Here is a 12464-nt window from a genome sequence, read left to right on the forward strand (position 1 = left end):
AATATCGAGACCAAGCTCTTTCAGTCGATCAAGCAATTCTTTGGTTAGACCCACCGAGGAAGTTTTTTAACATTGAGAAAACCAGTGAAATGTTCTTTCACAGAAACATCACCTTCAGTATTCACGTATCTGACAATAAGCATCATTTGTTCTTCATGACTGTAATCAGGAGTACAGTCAAGAATGACACTGAAGTGTGTGCTTCTAGGAACACTAGAAGATATTTCATCTAGAATATTCTTACCCAACAGAGAAATGAGCTCATTTTGAATATTTTTTCCCAAATAATGATTGGGTATCTGTCGATTTTTGACTTTGTTAGTGTGCTCTAAAAGGGCATGATCAAACTTTGCCAGAAGTTCTATAAGGCCAAGAAATTGGCCTTGATGTGGATCCCCAAGCCGTTCATGCCCAGCAGTACCGCGTAAAGCACAATTATGTCTCGCTAAGTACTGGATGATTGCAAACTCTCGTTTAATAATAGACCTCCAGTATTCACCGAGTTCACTGTGCGTACTTTGGATATTCTTCTGTAAAACTGTTAGATTTTTGAGAGCTGCACTATTTTCCGAAAACAAGTGGAGTTCTTTGAAATGATCTCCAGAAACTTCATGTTCACTTTTATTTTACCAAGAGTTTTCCAGTCGCTGCAACCATCATGAACCAGGCTACTTTTACCACTGGAGAATAATTTACAGTGAAAGCAATACGCTGAATCGGTCGACTTCGAGTATACCAACTAAGAGCGCTTCTGTAGTTTCTGAGTTTTCAGCTTCCTCTGAAAATGAATCACAGAGAACTTTCTGTCTTTAGTGACAGGAGACACAACACAACTCAAATCATCGTGAACCTCCTCCCTCAAAACAACTTCATTCTTCTATGATGTACTTAGTCTAGATTGCCATACTCCAATATCATCCAATTTCCCTGCCACTTCTTTGGTAATGGTAATGGAATGAACAGCAGGACAAGATTTTTCCGATACGGATTCCAATCTGGGCCGAGACTAAGTAGAACAGCAGCCTTGAGATTCCATCTGGACAGCACCTGGGTTGTCAGAAGAGGCATTTCTGACTGGTCCTACAGCGGTGCCTGTACTACTAAAGCTTGGCTGTTGCGAGATTGTTGCTGAATTAACTACAGTATTTTCAGTAATTCAACAGATTTTGCTCACAATACTAGCAGGCTGACCTCCCGCATAATCACTTCACTTTGGCTGCGCTGTGGTAACTGATAATTCCTCGGTACAGTGATCTCTTGAGCTTTCTCCTTCGACTACGACAGGGAGTTACTCATCTGGCATTATCATTGATGGAAAAACAGCACCATCCTCAATTTGTTCAGAACATTCGTGAGCTGACATAGATGGCTTGAATTATTTGTGTAGCAGTTCAAAATTTGCATTGTCACTTTCTTTCCGAATCTGAACCAACTTTCTTTTCTTAGATCCCGGCTTACATTTAGCATATACTCGAGGCATTGCATCAGATATTCAAGAGATAATAATGCTACCAATTACAACATGACATATAAATGAGTGATACCAAACTCTTTGTATCTAATTGAATGTACGGTTATCAACTGACGAGTGCGCAGTACCAAATATGCTGTTTACCGAGTCATCTTTTTATTCAACTGGTAGGCGCATTTCAAGAATGCAATGGTCACAATTGTCTCATGCAACACCTGATCATTTAATACTTTCCTCTGCCCTGCTGAAATTGATTCCAATCCAAATTGCTTAGTCACAATTTAAAAAATCTTTTTCCGTGACATCACGCTGAATTATAAACATCACAACAAATTGAACATATGTAGCCTTCTGTACACTTTTCTCACTATGATAGCCATTCAAAACTTTCAAGTACCGACATAGAATTTTGGGGTATAAAATATCACGCATCAGGCCACTGCAACCTTTCCTGTAAACAAGATCTATCTGGTATTTGTAGTAAATCAACATTTGAAAAACATGGAACTCTGTTACAATAATCACCTGCTGCGAACACTAGAAACATTTCCTGATTGACTGTACCGGGTGCACATTGGTCATGGTAAAGTTTGAACATACGCTGCCAATCCGCAAAAAAATAATGAACAAACTTACAATCCTGACAACCCTGTGAATGGATTTCCATTCAGAAAAGATCTGAAGGCACAGCACAAATCACGACAAAAATGTTGAGTGATGACTGGGTGGCGACTGAATCTGAGACCTACCGGTCCCCCGTCGTCGCCCAATCCATACCAATTTACATGTGTTTGTTGGTGAAATGAATAAAAGCATACTGAATGACTGACCGATGAGAATGGCTCATTAAATTACAATATATATAGTAGCCTATATGTTTTCCTTTGCTTTCAAACGAGTATTTCCTTTAATATTTTGGATATACAGACTCAATGTGGACTTGCTGGGCGTGCTTCATATGTCCAAATTATGTATTCCTATAGGTTAGAATACCTTTAGACTACGCCTGTAAAAAATTGAAATATTTCAAAATTATGGATCGACAGTTGTACCATAATGGGCAGATATTATCAATTATAGTTAGCTATTTGCAATACTAAATTTCCTGCCATATGGATATGATCTCATATGATGTCAATGTCATGCACTATAGTATACACATTACACACACACACTGCAAAAATGATTCACAAGAATTGAGTATAATACAGTACACAACTGCTATGATAACGCATTATTGGTACACCCGAACACTTCACTTCAATGATGAAATCACTTTCATAAGGTTAGAGTACATCCAAACTAAGTGCAGAGATTTGATGACGGACCCGTAATTATGACAAGGCAATGTACCATACCGCACCATATTATTTATGGATGGATACAGGGATTTTCAGTTTTTTACTGGGTAATTCCATATCGAAAAACTAGGCAGCAATGTGTGTGGTCACTCAATTACTTTTTTACATTGCCTGCCAGTGTAGCCAACCTCTCAAGACCAAATCACTACCGGTATGTCTATGGATAGAATAGAAGCTCAAGGGAAAATTTTTCCACAATATGTGTTTAGACGTCCTAACCAGAGTCAGCACTAATAATTGCTAGAAACACTCATGTTCCACACCAATTTTGAATATTTCTGGCACAACTCTACCTATAACAAAATTAAAAATTAACATATCGTATGAAAGCTGGCATCAAGTGGTAGCAAGTAGAATCTCAAACAAACATACACTGGAAAATTCTGATGACCTAAAATATACACTGCTGCCACTAAAAAGTACATATTCAATAATAATTCATTCTATGTTACAATATGACCACATGAACAAAACCTAAAATTTTCAGTTGACAAAAAATTTGAGGAATACTCATATGATTGCAAAGAGCAATGACCTCCGACTCGAGTAACACACAGGAGTGTACACAATAAACCTTTATATTAGATCAATTTACACAACGTATCTACGGAGAACAAATTTACGAGGTTAAAAAGCTCATTTTCAGACCTGGTAAAAATTCCACCATTTTCACGATTAAATGAGCAGGAAGAGCTATCATGTTCATGTAGGAGGGGGTCATAAAATCAAAGTAAGCTCTTTTAACGGGCACAGAAATTTAGGCTTATTGTGGACCACTTTTACGGTACCATATTCTATATGGGTACATGTATTTTCATGGTTATTCTCAAAATTATCGCAAAATCGCATAGATGTAGGAGGGGGGCCCTCATAAAATCAAAGTAAGCTCTTTCAACGGCTGCAGAAAGTCAAAGACAGACCACTGTTTACGGCACCATATTTTACATGAGTAGGCTATGTGTATATTCACGGTTATTCGCAAAATGATAACTAAAATTTGCGTAAATGTTGGAGGGGGCCTTTAGCTGATCGGGAAAATGGATAGAGAAAATTAAATCGAAGTGAGATCTCGTAGCGGGTGCAGAAGTTTAATGATCGACTACTATTTGTGTACCATATCTTACATGAGTGAATAGATTCCAACGGTTATTCGCAAAATGATAACTAAAAACCAAGAATTGATGATTGATCCCTCTTTACGCTGTACTGTGGTATATCCTTTATAGCTTTAAGGATTTCCGTGGTAATTCAGAAGATATTAACATTTGAAAAATCGCGAAAACTGGAGATACGGTTAAAAAAGCGCGTAAGCCTGGCAGGAGGGCCCTCGAAAATGCGTAAGTCAACCAGGGGGCCTTAGTCGACCACCTACCTTGCCTACCCCAAAAGCCACCAATGCAAATACGCAAGGAGGAATGTGACTATAGAAGACTGCAATGACAGCAACCTTATTCCATATTATGGTGACATTCAGCTGTGGATTCAAAGACTGCATCTCAAGGAATGGAGCAAATGATGCACTGCGAATGATATTGGGTGCCTTTAATTTTGTGAACGACAGACACTGCTCAACGAAAATAGACATTTTGACGTTAAATTATTTTGCTCTGGTTTACGACAACGTACGCTGTATGTTTTGATCACTTCGTCTGCGGCAAATTTATTTGTGAGAGAACAATGGAGGCTCAATAAAACGCACGATCATTGAATAATTGCTCACTCCCACCGGCTACACAAGCGTTTCGCGAACATTGCTACTATATGCAAGATACAGTGATTTTTATCGACACCGATTACTACATGACTTAAAATTGACTCGTGAATTTTGCTCCGAGTCACCGAGTCAATCCACATTCCTGATACGCTGAATCAAGTCAAGTCAAGTCATTTTAGCAAGGTGACTCTAGTCAAGTCAAGTCATATGAAAAGGGTGACTCGAGTCTGACTTGAGTCAAGTCATGACTCGAGTCATCCCAACACTGGTACAAGCATCAATGTTCCCTCTAATTTAGGACGAGTCTGCGCAAACACGTCAACTCACTGCGCAGGACCATAGATGAATGTGCGCAACCAGGCCTCCCATATTGTGATAACCCCCCTCGCCCCTTACGTTTTTTTTTTGCCGCTACTTATCATCAATATTGGGTGTCCGTTTGGTGGGTGTATCGCTTGGACGCGTAAAGCGCGAAAAATTTACATAATCATTATTCAGTCGGTCAATATGATCGGGAATTGCATTTAAATTGCTATCAATTTTTATCCTCTAAATCAAATTATAGTTTTTAGCATGTGACCCATTTCGTTCACAGAAGATACGACTGTTGAGGACACTACGATGATTCCAACGACAGGTTAGCATGCATGATGTTGTTGTTAATTTTGATATTCATTAGATTAGTTTCGAACCATACGTGAGTCTGCCAACATTTTTAAAGTCGAAATAATTCTACTACCTTAATAATGAAAATATAGGCTTTGGTATTCAATCAACTTCTTTTACAGAAGATACATCTGTTGAGCAGAGTACAATGATCAAACAACATCGAATCTATCTGATAAGACGTTATTGAATTTGACTAATTACCAATGCCTTGCGAATCAACTTACAGCTTTTATTGTGCAAACCATATTTTTACAGAAGATACAACTGTTGTGAGCACTACGACCACCTTTACTCCAGGTTAGTATTCATGATATTGTTGCTTCATTTAGATTAGTGGTTCTCAACCTTTTTTAGACACGCCCCTTATCAATGTTCCCTCAAAGCAGCGCACGAGTGCCAATGTGCATGCTGAAACGGTCTCTGTGCACAGAAAATCTAATCTGCGCACAAAAAATCCATGCATGGGTTTGTTTCTTCACCACCAATCGCAAGAAGAACAACACAATGAAATAGCAGCAAACAAAAAACGTCAATTGTTTCAATGCTGCGATGGCTGCATTTGCTTATTTTCCACTAGCTCAGTGGTTCTTAAACTCTTTTAGACATGTCTCAGTTTATGATAGTTGAAAATTTCTCGCCCCGCTTATTATAATATCACAATACGTAACCAGAATGCTAATAATCCCAACGAATAATTTGAAGGCCTGGAAGATTATGACAGTTGATCATCGAATTCTCAAATATGCTATTAGGACTATACACAGAGTAGAAATAATGAATCGCAAGTAAATCACGCGAAGCGCGAAAAAAAATTGGAGTTGGTCGCAGACTTGCGCCCCCCTTGAAATGCTTTCAAGCCCCCCAGTTGGAGAACCACTGCACTAGCTGGTTGATGCGTGGCATATGTTTGCTCAAAGCACATCTAAAGTCAAGCATGGGCGCAACAAGTCGGTCATCGGAGATGAAAATCCTTGGTCGCACTCCCACGTAGAAGGGAAAATTAGCAGCTGTGGAGTGAGAAACTAGAGTCAAGTACAAGTAGGCCATGATAAGCTTGAATTTTATTGGATAACAATCTTTTTCTTCAACCCCACCTTAACTAATAACTCCCTTCGGTCGATAAAAAAAAACAGAATCTACTCGCGTACCAACAGGAAGACCTTCGCCGACCACTAGTGGTACGCGTACCACAGGTTGGGAACCACTGGCGTACGCGTAAGCGATACTGATAGCATTTCAATAGTGCAATCTTATCTGGGAATGCGAAATAACATGGTTTGTCAAAGTTATAAATAACAATGTGCTAGGTTGAAGTTGATCAGCGAGAAACTAACGAATAGTATTTTGAGCGTGGCATGAGCTTTGTTTGGGATTTACTCTGCAATTACATGCCGTGAATTTTCGAAGTCATCAGGCGAATCTGATGACATATGGTGAGATATGATAATATACAAGTACAAGTCAGTGTTGGGATCAGGGATATATAGAACTCCGGGATGGCTGACTTCTTTTTGGCCTATACATAAGTAGGGCTATATATCAACCTGCAATCTACCTCGAAATCTTCACTTTTTTCGCAAGTTAGCGATGTAGGTGTTTATACAATCAGGTTCCTTGACCTTTCGCCGCCTTCCTGGTGAGCAAGCAAGACATTCTAGAAAACATGGGTCTTCCCATACCTCAACCTTTATGGTAAGCAAACTCAGACAACGTTGAATATCAGCAATTTCATTCAGTAAATCATGAATACAGTTGTATACTTCAAATTAACCTGAATTTACCGACAGGTAATACATAGAAAGGTGGATAACGAAGAAAATCAGTATTTTCTAAACGTTCAAGACATTGTTTTCCAAACTTTTTCAGTGCGGGTGATAATTTTGAAAAGTATTTGGGAGAAGTAATATAAGTCAAGCAGGAAAGAGTAACTATATGATGCTGAGACTTTTTGAATTGTAAATAAAGGCTCTTTTGAATACTACAACACGCCCAATTTTCTCCACTTTTTCGTCGATAGACATTCCTGAGCTTTATCGTCATTGGCTGTGCAGTAGCAGTACATCCCGAATCAAGCTTCTGAAGGGTTCGATACTAATTCGCAAGTATTGGAAACTATGTGTAATGGTGATGCGCCCGGCTTCTCGATCGGTAGGTCGTGGGTTCGATTCCCGGCCGGATCAGACCAAAGACTCGAAAACTGGTATCCGCGGCTATCCTGCTAGGCGCTCAGCATCCACGGATAGCATGGAGGAGAAAAAAAAAACGGGGTGCAGACTAGGTGACCTTACGGTCGTATAGCATCTCCGCCGTCAAAGCATCACGATGGTGCAGGCGAAAAAGAATATCATATCTCTCGCTCTCTCCAGAAGATTTTCGGACATGATAACTGATTCAATGGACTGAGTAGATATTAAAAGCGTCGCTGCTGAGACACAAGACCCAAATTTCCAGATTGAAGCCAATATTTGAAGATGGTAATGCAAGTATTGTATAGCAGCATATCCACTGATGATGTGCTGTACAGGATGGAACGTCGCATTTCGTTTCATGAATCTGCAACAAAAATTAACAATTTAGAGATACAAATCAACCATAAACCCAATCTTTAAGAACAGCTTGATCTGGGGATTCAACCCAGTGGTGCTAAACCGCCAAATATGTTAGATTTTTATATCTCAATATTACAAATGCATGAAGCTGGACGCTTGTCCATTAGAGAATGAAACATCAAAGTTCAGATTGAATCGGATTTTTCTGCATGGTGTCGTAATACAGAGCTCATAGTTTACTTTGGTCTTGACGTACGTCACAATGATGCAAGTGTACGGAACGAAATATCCTACACCTCTTTCAGCAACAGTTATATGTGAAAGCTATAAGACTATTAAAAAAAGTTCTTTAAATTTGGACAGTACAATCTAGCGATCTTTAGCAGTGGAATAGAGCTGTGCTAGAAAACTGATAAGCTGCTGGTATTTCTTTCAAAAGCAATCAAACAGTCAAACTGACGTTGGTGGCAGAACCCTTGCAGAAATTCATTAGCACCACCTATAATATCAAAAGGCAATAAATGTTGTTTCCAATATTTAGTTTTTAGTTGCATACATTTGTCCTATATGCAATTTAGGTTGCAAGGTGTGCAAGATAAAAAAAGTTGAGAAGTGACAACCACTGATTTAACCGCCATAATATTCCAGCAATTAATTATAATGTCGACAAAATGCACACTGCAAAGTTGACAAAATGGCAGAATGATCTTTACTATAGTATAGTATAGCAGTGCAATACAGGGGGTAGAAAACTGATGAGCTGCTGGTATTTCTTTCAAAAGCAATCAAACAGTCAAACTGAAGTTGGTGGCAGAACCCTTGCAGAAACTTCATCAGCACCACATATAATATCAAAAGATATTCAATGTTGTTTCCAATATTTAGCTTCTAGTTTCATTCATTTGTCCTATATGCAATTTAGGTTGCAAGGTGTGCGAGATCAAAAAGGTTGAGAAGTGACAACCGCTGATTTAACTGCCATAATATTCGAACTATAGAGTACAATGTCGACAAAATGCACAGTTGATAAAATGGCAGGATGATCTTTTCCATAGCGTAGTACCTCAAGCCATAAGCAGTTGATTCGCTCAACACAAACACACACACACACACACGACAATATATTTAAATGGATTTCAATCCTTGATTTGATATAGCTCACCAGAATCAGACAAACTTACCCATGCATGCTGAGCAGAGGTCCTGGCTGTGTCGCAAGGATTTGACGAAAACTTTTTAACTGTGATGCAGTTTCAAGAGTTCAATCTTCCTTCGCCACATAGGCCTATACAGCATTTCCCCATTGTCACATCCTGACGATAGAGTTAACTTATCCATCATGAGGGAGTGGTCAACATCAAGTCGATTGATGTGATGAATAGTCCTGTCTCTGTCTTGTATCTTCAAAAGTTTCAGTGGCCAGCAAATGACTTGGCTATATTTTACAGTTCACTGCAACGGAGGTATCTTTCCAGTATAGTGGCATTTGATTGCCAGTCATTAACAAACATATTCAATTATTCATGTATCACTAGTAGCCTATCGGTATCTGTAAAGACAGATTGAATTTAAATGGTGCCTGGACTGTTATACAATAGGCTTACCATATTTTGGAAATAAAAAAAAGGACACTTTTTCAGAAATTTGCAACTTGCAAAACCGGAGCAAAATTCTGAAAAACCGGTTAATTTTTCCCACTTTGTGATCGGTTGACTAAAAAAAAAAAAAAAGGTCATCACTCAAAATAACGTTTTTTACTCCACATTGCCAGGTGGATGACTAAAAAAAAAAGCTCATCTTTTCGCTCAGAGCTAAAATCACCGTTTTTCACTCCGAAATACCCGCCGGAGCTTCACTTCTGTGCCAATATGCGGCATATCACTCGCGATTTGCTCTAAATCTGCCTAAATTTTCAAAAAAGAGGACAAAATCTCAAAAAAGAGGACAAAAGGGCGTCCTCCGAGGACACTTTCAAAAAAGTCAAAAAAGAGGACAAATCCTCTCAAAAGAGGACGTATGGTAAGCCTATTATACAATTATGAAAACTTCTAACTACTGTGTATTGTATTGTACCACTTAACCACTACCATACTCCAAGGGTTTGTATTTTACGTAAAAGTCTAAAATTCATCCTGACTGTTTGATTGAAATGCAACTTGCATACTGGTACTTAGAGGCTGCAGTTCTTGGTCATTTCACCCTATAAAACTATATAACTGTTTTCTGGGAAACCACGGGTCGGTATAGAATCATTAGGCTCGTTCGATACTCCTTTCCTTTGTTCTCCATCATGTTCTACAATTAGGAACGTAGCATAGATAAACTATAATTATCAATTAACCTATTACATAAAATCCTGACAGACGAAGTCACTCTAAACTGGCGGCAGTTACTGTACTGTACACTGTACAGCCTAGGACTTGGGCTTATTATGCAATTCTATAGCATCAGATCAGTCATTAAAAGCATAACGTAATCGATACTAAAATCATCCTGAAATGTAATTCTAAACATTTTGCTACATCCTGATATGCACTGACGCTTATCAATGTAGCAAAACATACTCGATACGCGGAGATATTCCGAATACCAGCGATATATCGTACCGGCATACCGATACCGGTGGTGCCGATAATAACCTGCAGCTGAAGCTACATAACCAATACTGCTAAAATGATCAACTACCTGAACATCACATGAGTCCTCTAGCTTTATAAACGTTAATATATTGATATCATCTACCACCAATCACAAACTAGAAAGGCAATTCCGAATCTCCAAGTCATGCACAGACAAAGCGCGCTCAACAATCCTATCTGCAGTGAGTGCGCGAAAATGACCCTACTTGTGTATGACCGCGATGACGCAATCGACGGAGTCAGCCATCCCGGAGTTCTATATATCCCTGGTTGGGATTAAGTCACTACCTTCGAGTCACGATTCATTTCGAGTCATAGCAAATTTAGACTCGAGTCAAGTCAAGTCAATCGATTTTTGAAGGTGACTCGAGTCAAGTGTAGTCAAGTCAAGTCAAGTCACGAGTCAGGTCACAATTCAAGTCAAGTTGCCTTTTCAAATCATGGGGCATGATTACATCATTGTATTTTGCTAGCGGTCTGAAATACAGATTTAGTGATAATTGATTCTGAAACGATGTACGAATCTAGAGTTAAATATACACGTTAGAAGGTGTTTGTAGCCTATCACTCATATATATGCAGAACCGGTAAACTACGTAAGTACAATTAGATAGCCTCAGTTTATAGTTCGCAGCAGAATAGAGAATAGAGAAATGAATTGATCAGATGCAATACATTACCCGCTTATAAATTGATATGATACGATTCGAGCCACGCCAAAGGTTGAGATCTAAATAAACTATATTTGAATTCAATTTCAATGAAACAAGAGGTTTGGTAAAGATAAGAACAGAAATATATATTTTGACGTTAAATTATTTTGCTATGGTTTACGACAACGTAAGCTGTAAGTTTCGATCACTTCGTTTGCGGTAAATTTATTTGTGAGAGAACAATAGAGGCTCAGTAAAACGCACGCACCAATCAAGGATAATCCCAGAATTATCAAAGAAAAACTGATATAACTCCACTTCTACTGCTTAGAATTGAGTCAAATTTGTTTTGCATAGTCTTTGAAGACAGCCCAACAATTTCATGGGGTTAGCAGAAAAATTTGAAAAAAATTTTTTTTTGCGTTTCTGGGCAAATTCAAAATTTTCAAACTCTACGTAAACCGCGAATATTGGTTGGAATGAATTCAAATTTGGTGTGCGTCGTTTTTTAAGGTAACCTGACGATTTAATCATGTAGCCCGCAAGATTAAGAAAAAAATGTTATTTTTGAACCGCCCTAATGGACATGGACAATTACACATATATTTGTAGATATCGGAGTTTTCGGTCAGCACCGGGGCAGTCTTTTTCGCCCCCAAGGTTTTCTCGCTGCTGATCGTTCTGGCGCATTTCGTGGATTCGCATGTTACATAGCCTTTAACTTCATATGTCTTGGCGCGACATGGTGCGGTAATGGCCGACGCCCAACTGCCTATTTCTATAAATCATGCCTAATTAATGTTGGGAAAGGGTACCCAATAATCAGATATCTTACAATAATAAAACGCGCGTAGCGCGAAAAAAATTCCTGAAAAATTTCAAATAATACACCATGATTTATGTTAATTCACGAAATAATTTTGGACCCCCTTCGAGCTCGGCCCCTCCAATTGGGGGTTTGGGGTGCGAAAGTTACGGTCCCGAGTAAATCTTACGCAATGTTCATGCCACGCGAAGAAGACTATCATTCGTTAGTTTCTCGCAGATTAACTTCAAGCTAGCCCATTGTTATTTATAACTTTGTTAAACCATGTTATTTCGCCATTCCCAGAAAATAATGAGCTATTGAAATGATATCAGTATCGTTCACGTGTACGAGGCCATACTAAAAAAATATCTTCCGTGAGGCACAGGTGATTATGAACCCTCATTTCTTCACGAAGCGCAATAGTTACCTTTACGGGGCGCAATTGTACCTCGGTTTCAGACTTCAATGATAACACTATTTGGCCCTGGCAATGTTCCATTTTGATTTTCACGAATCTGCGCGCCTGCGTGGTCCATTGGATAACAGTGCGCAACAACTATAAAAAAAAACATCATTTCTGATTTTTTGTGCGCAGCCTAG

General features: G+C 38.9%; 2 long non-coding RNA genes across 2 annotated transcripts in view; one reads left to right on the forward strand and one right to left on the reverse strand.

Moving 5' to 3' along the window:
• LOC145437920 (uncharacterized) overlaps positions 1-5497 on the forward strand; it is a 44414-nt gene extending 38917 nt beyond the window's left edge. The window contains exons 2-3 of the long non-coding RNA XR_013914785.1: positions 5142-5183; positions 5471-5497. This is a non-coding gene — a long non-coding RNA (uncharacterized LOC145437920). The remainder of the gene's footprint in view (positions 1-5141; positions 5184-5470) is intronic.
• A 1430-nt stretch (positions 5498-6927) lies between these two features.
• LOC145436882 (uncharacterized) lies at positions 6928-10038 on the reverse strand. The gene is made up of 2 exons (XR_013914463.1): positions 8946-10038; positions 6928-7768 (listed from the first exon to the last, which is right to left on the reverse strand). It is a non-coding gene; the product is annotated as an uncharacterized LOC145436882 (long non-coding RNA).
• Positions 10039-12464: the final 2426 nt, after the last annotated feature.

The sequence above is a fragment of the Botryllus schlosseri genome, chromosome 4 (assembly GCF_051294905.1).
Source record: "Botryllus schlosseri isolate E-star chromosome 4, Bs_hap1, whole genome shotgun sequence".
NCBI lineage: Eukaryota > Metazoa > Chordata > Ascidiacea > Stolidobranchia > Styelidae > Botryllus > Botryllus schlosseri.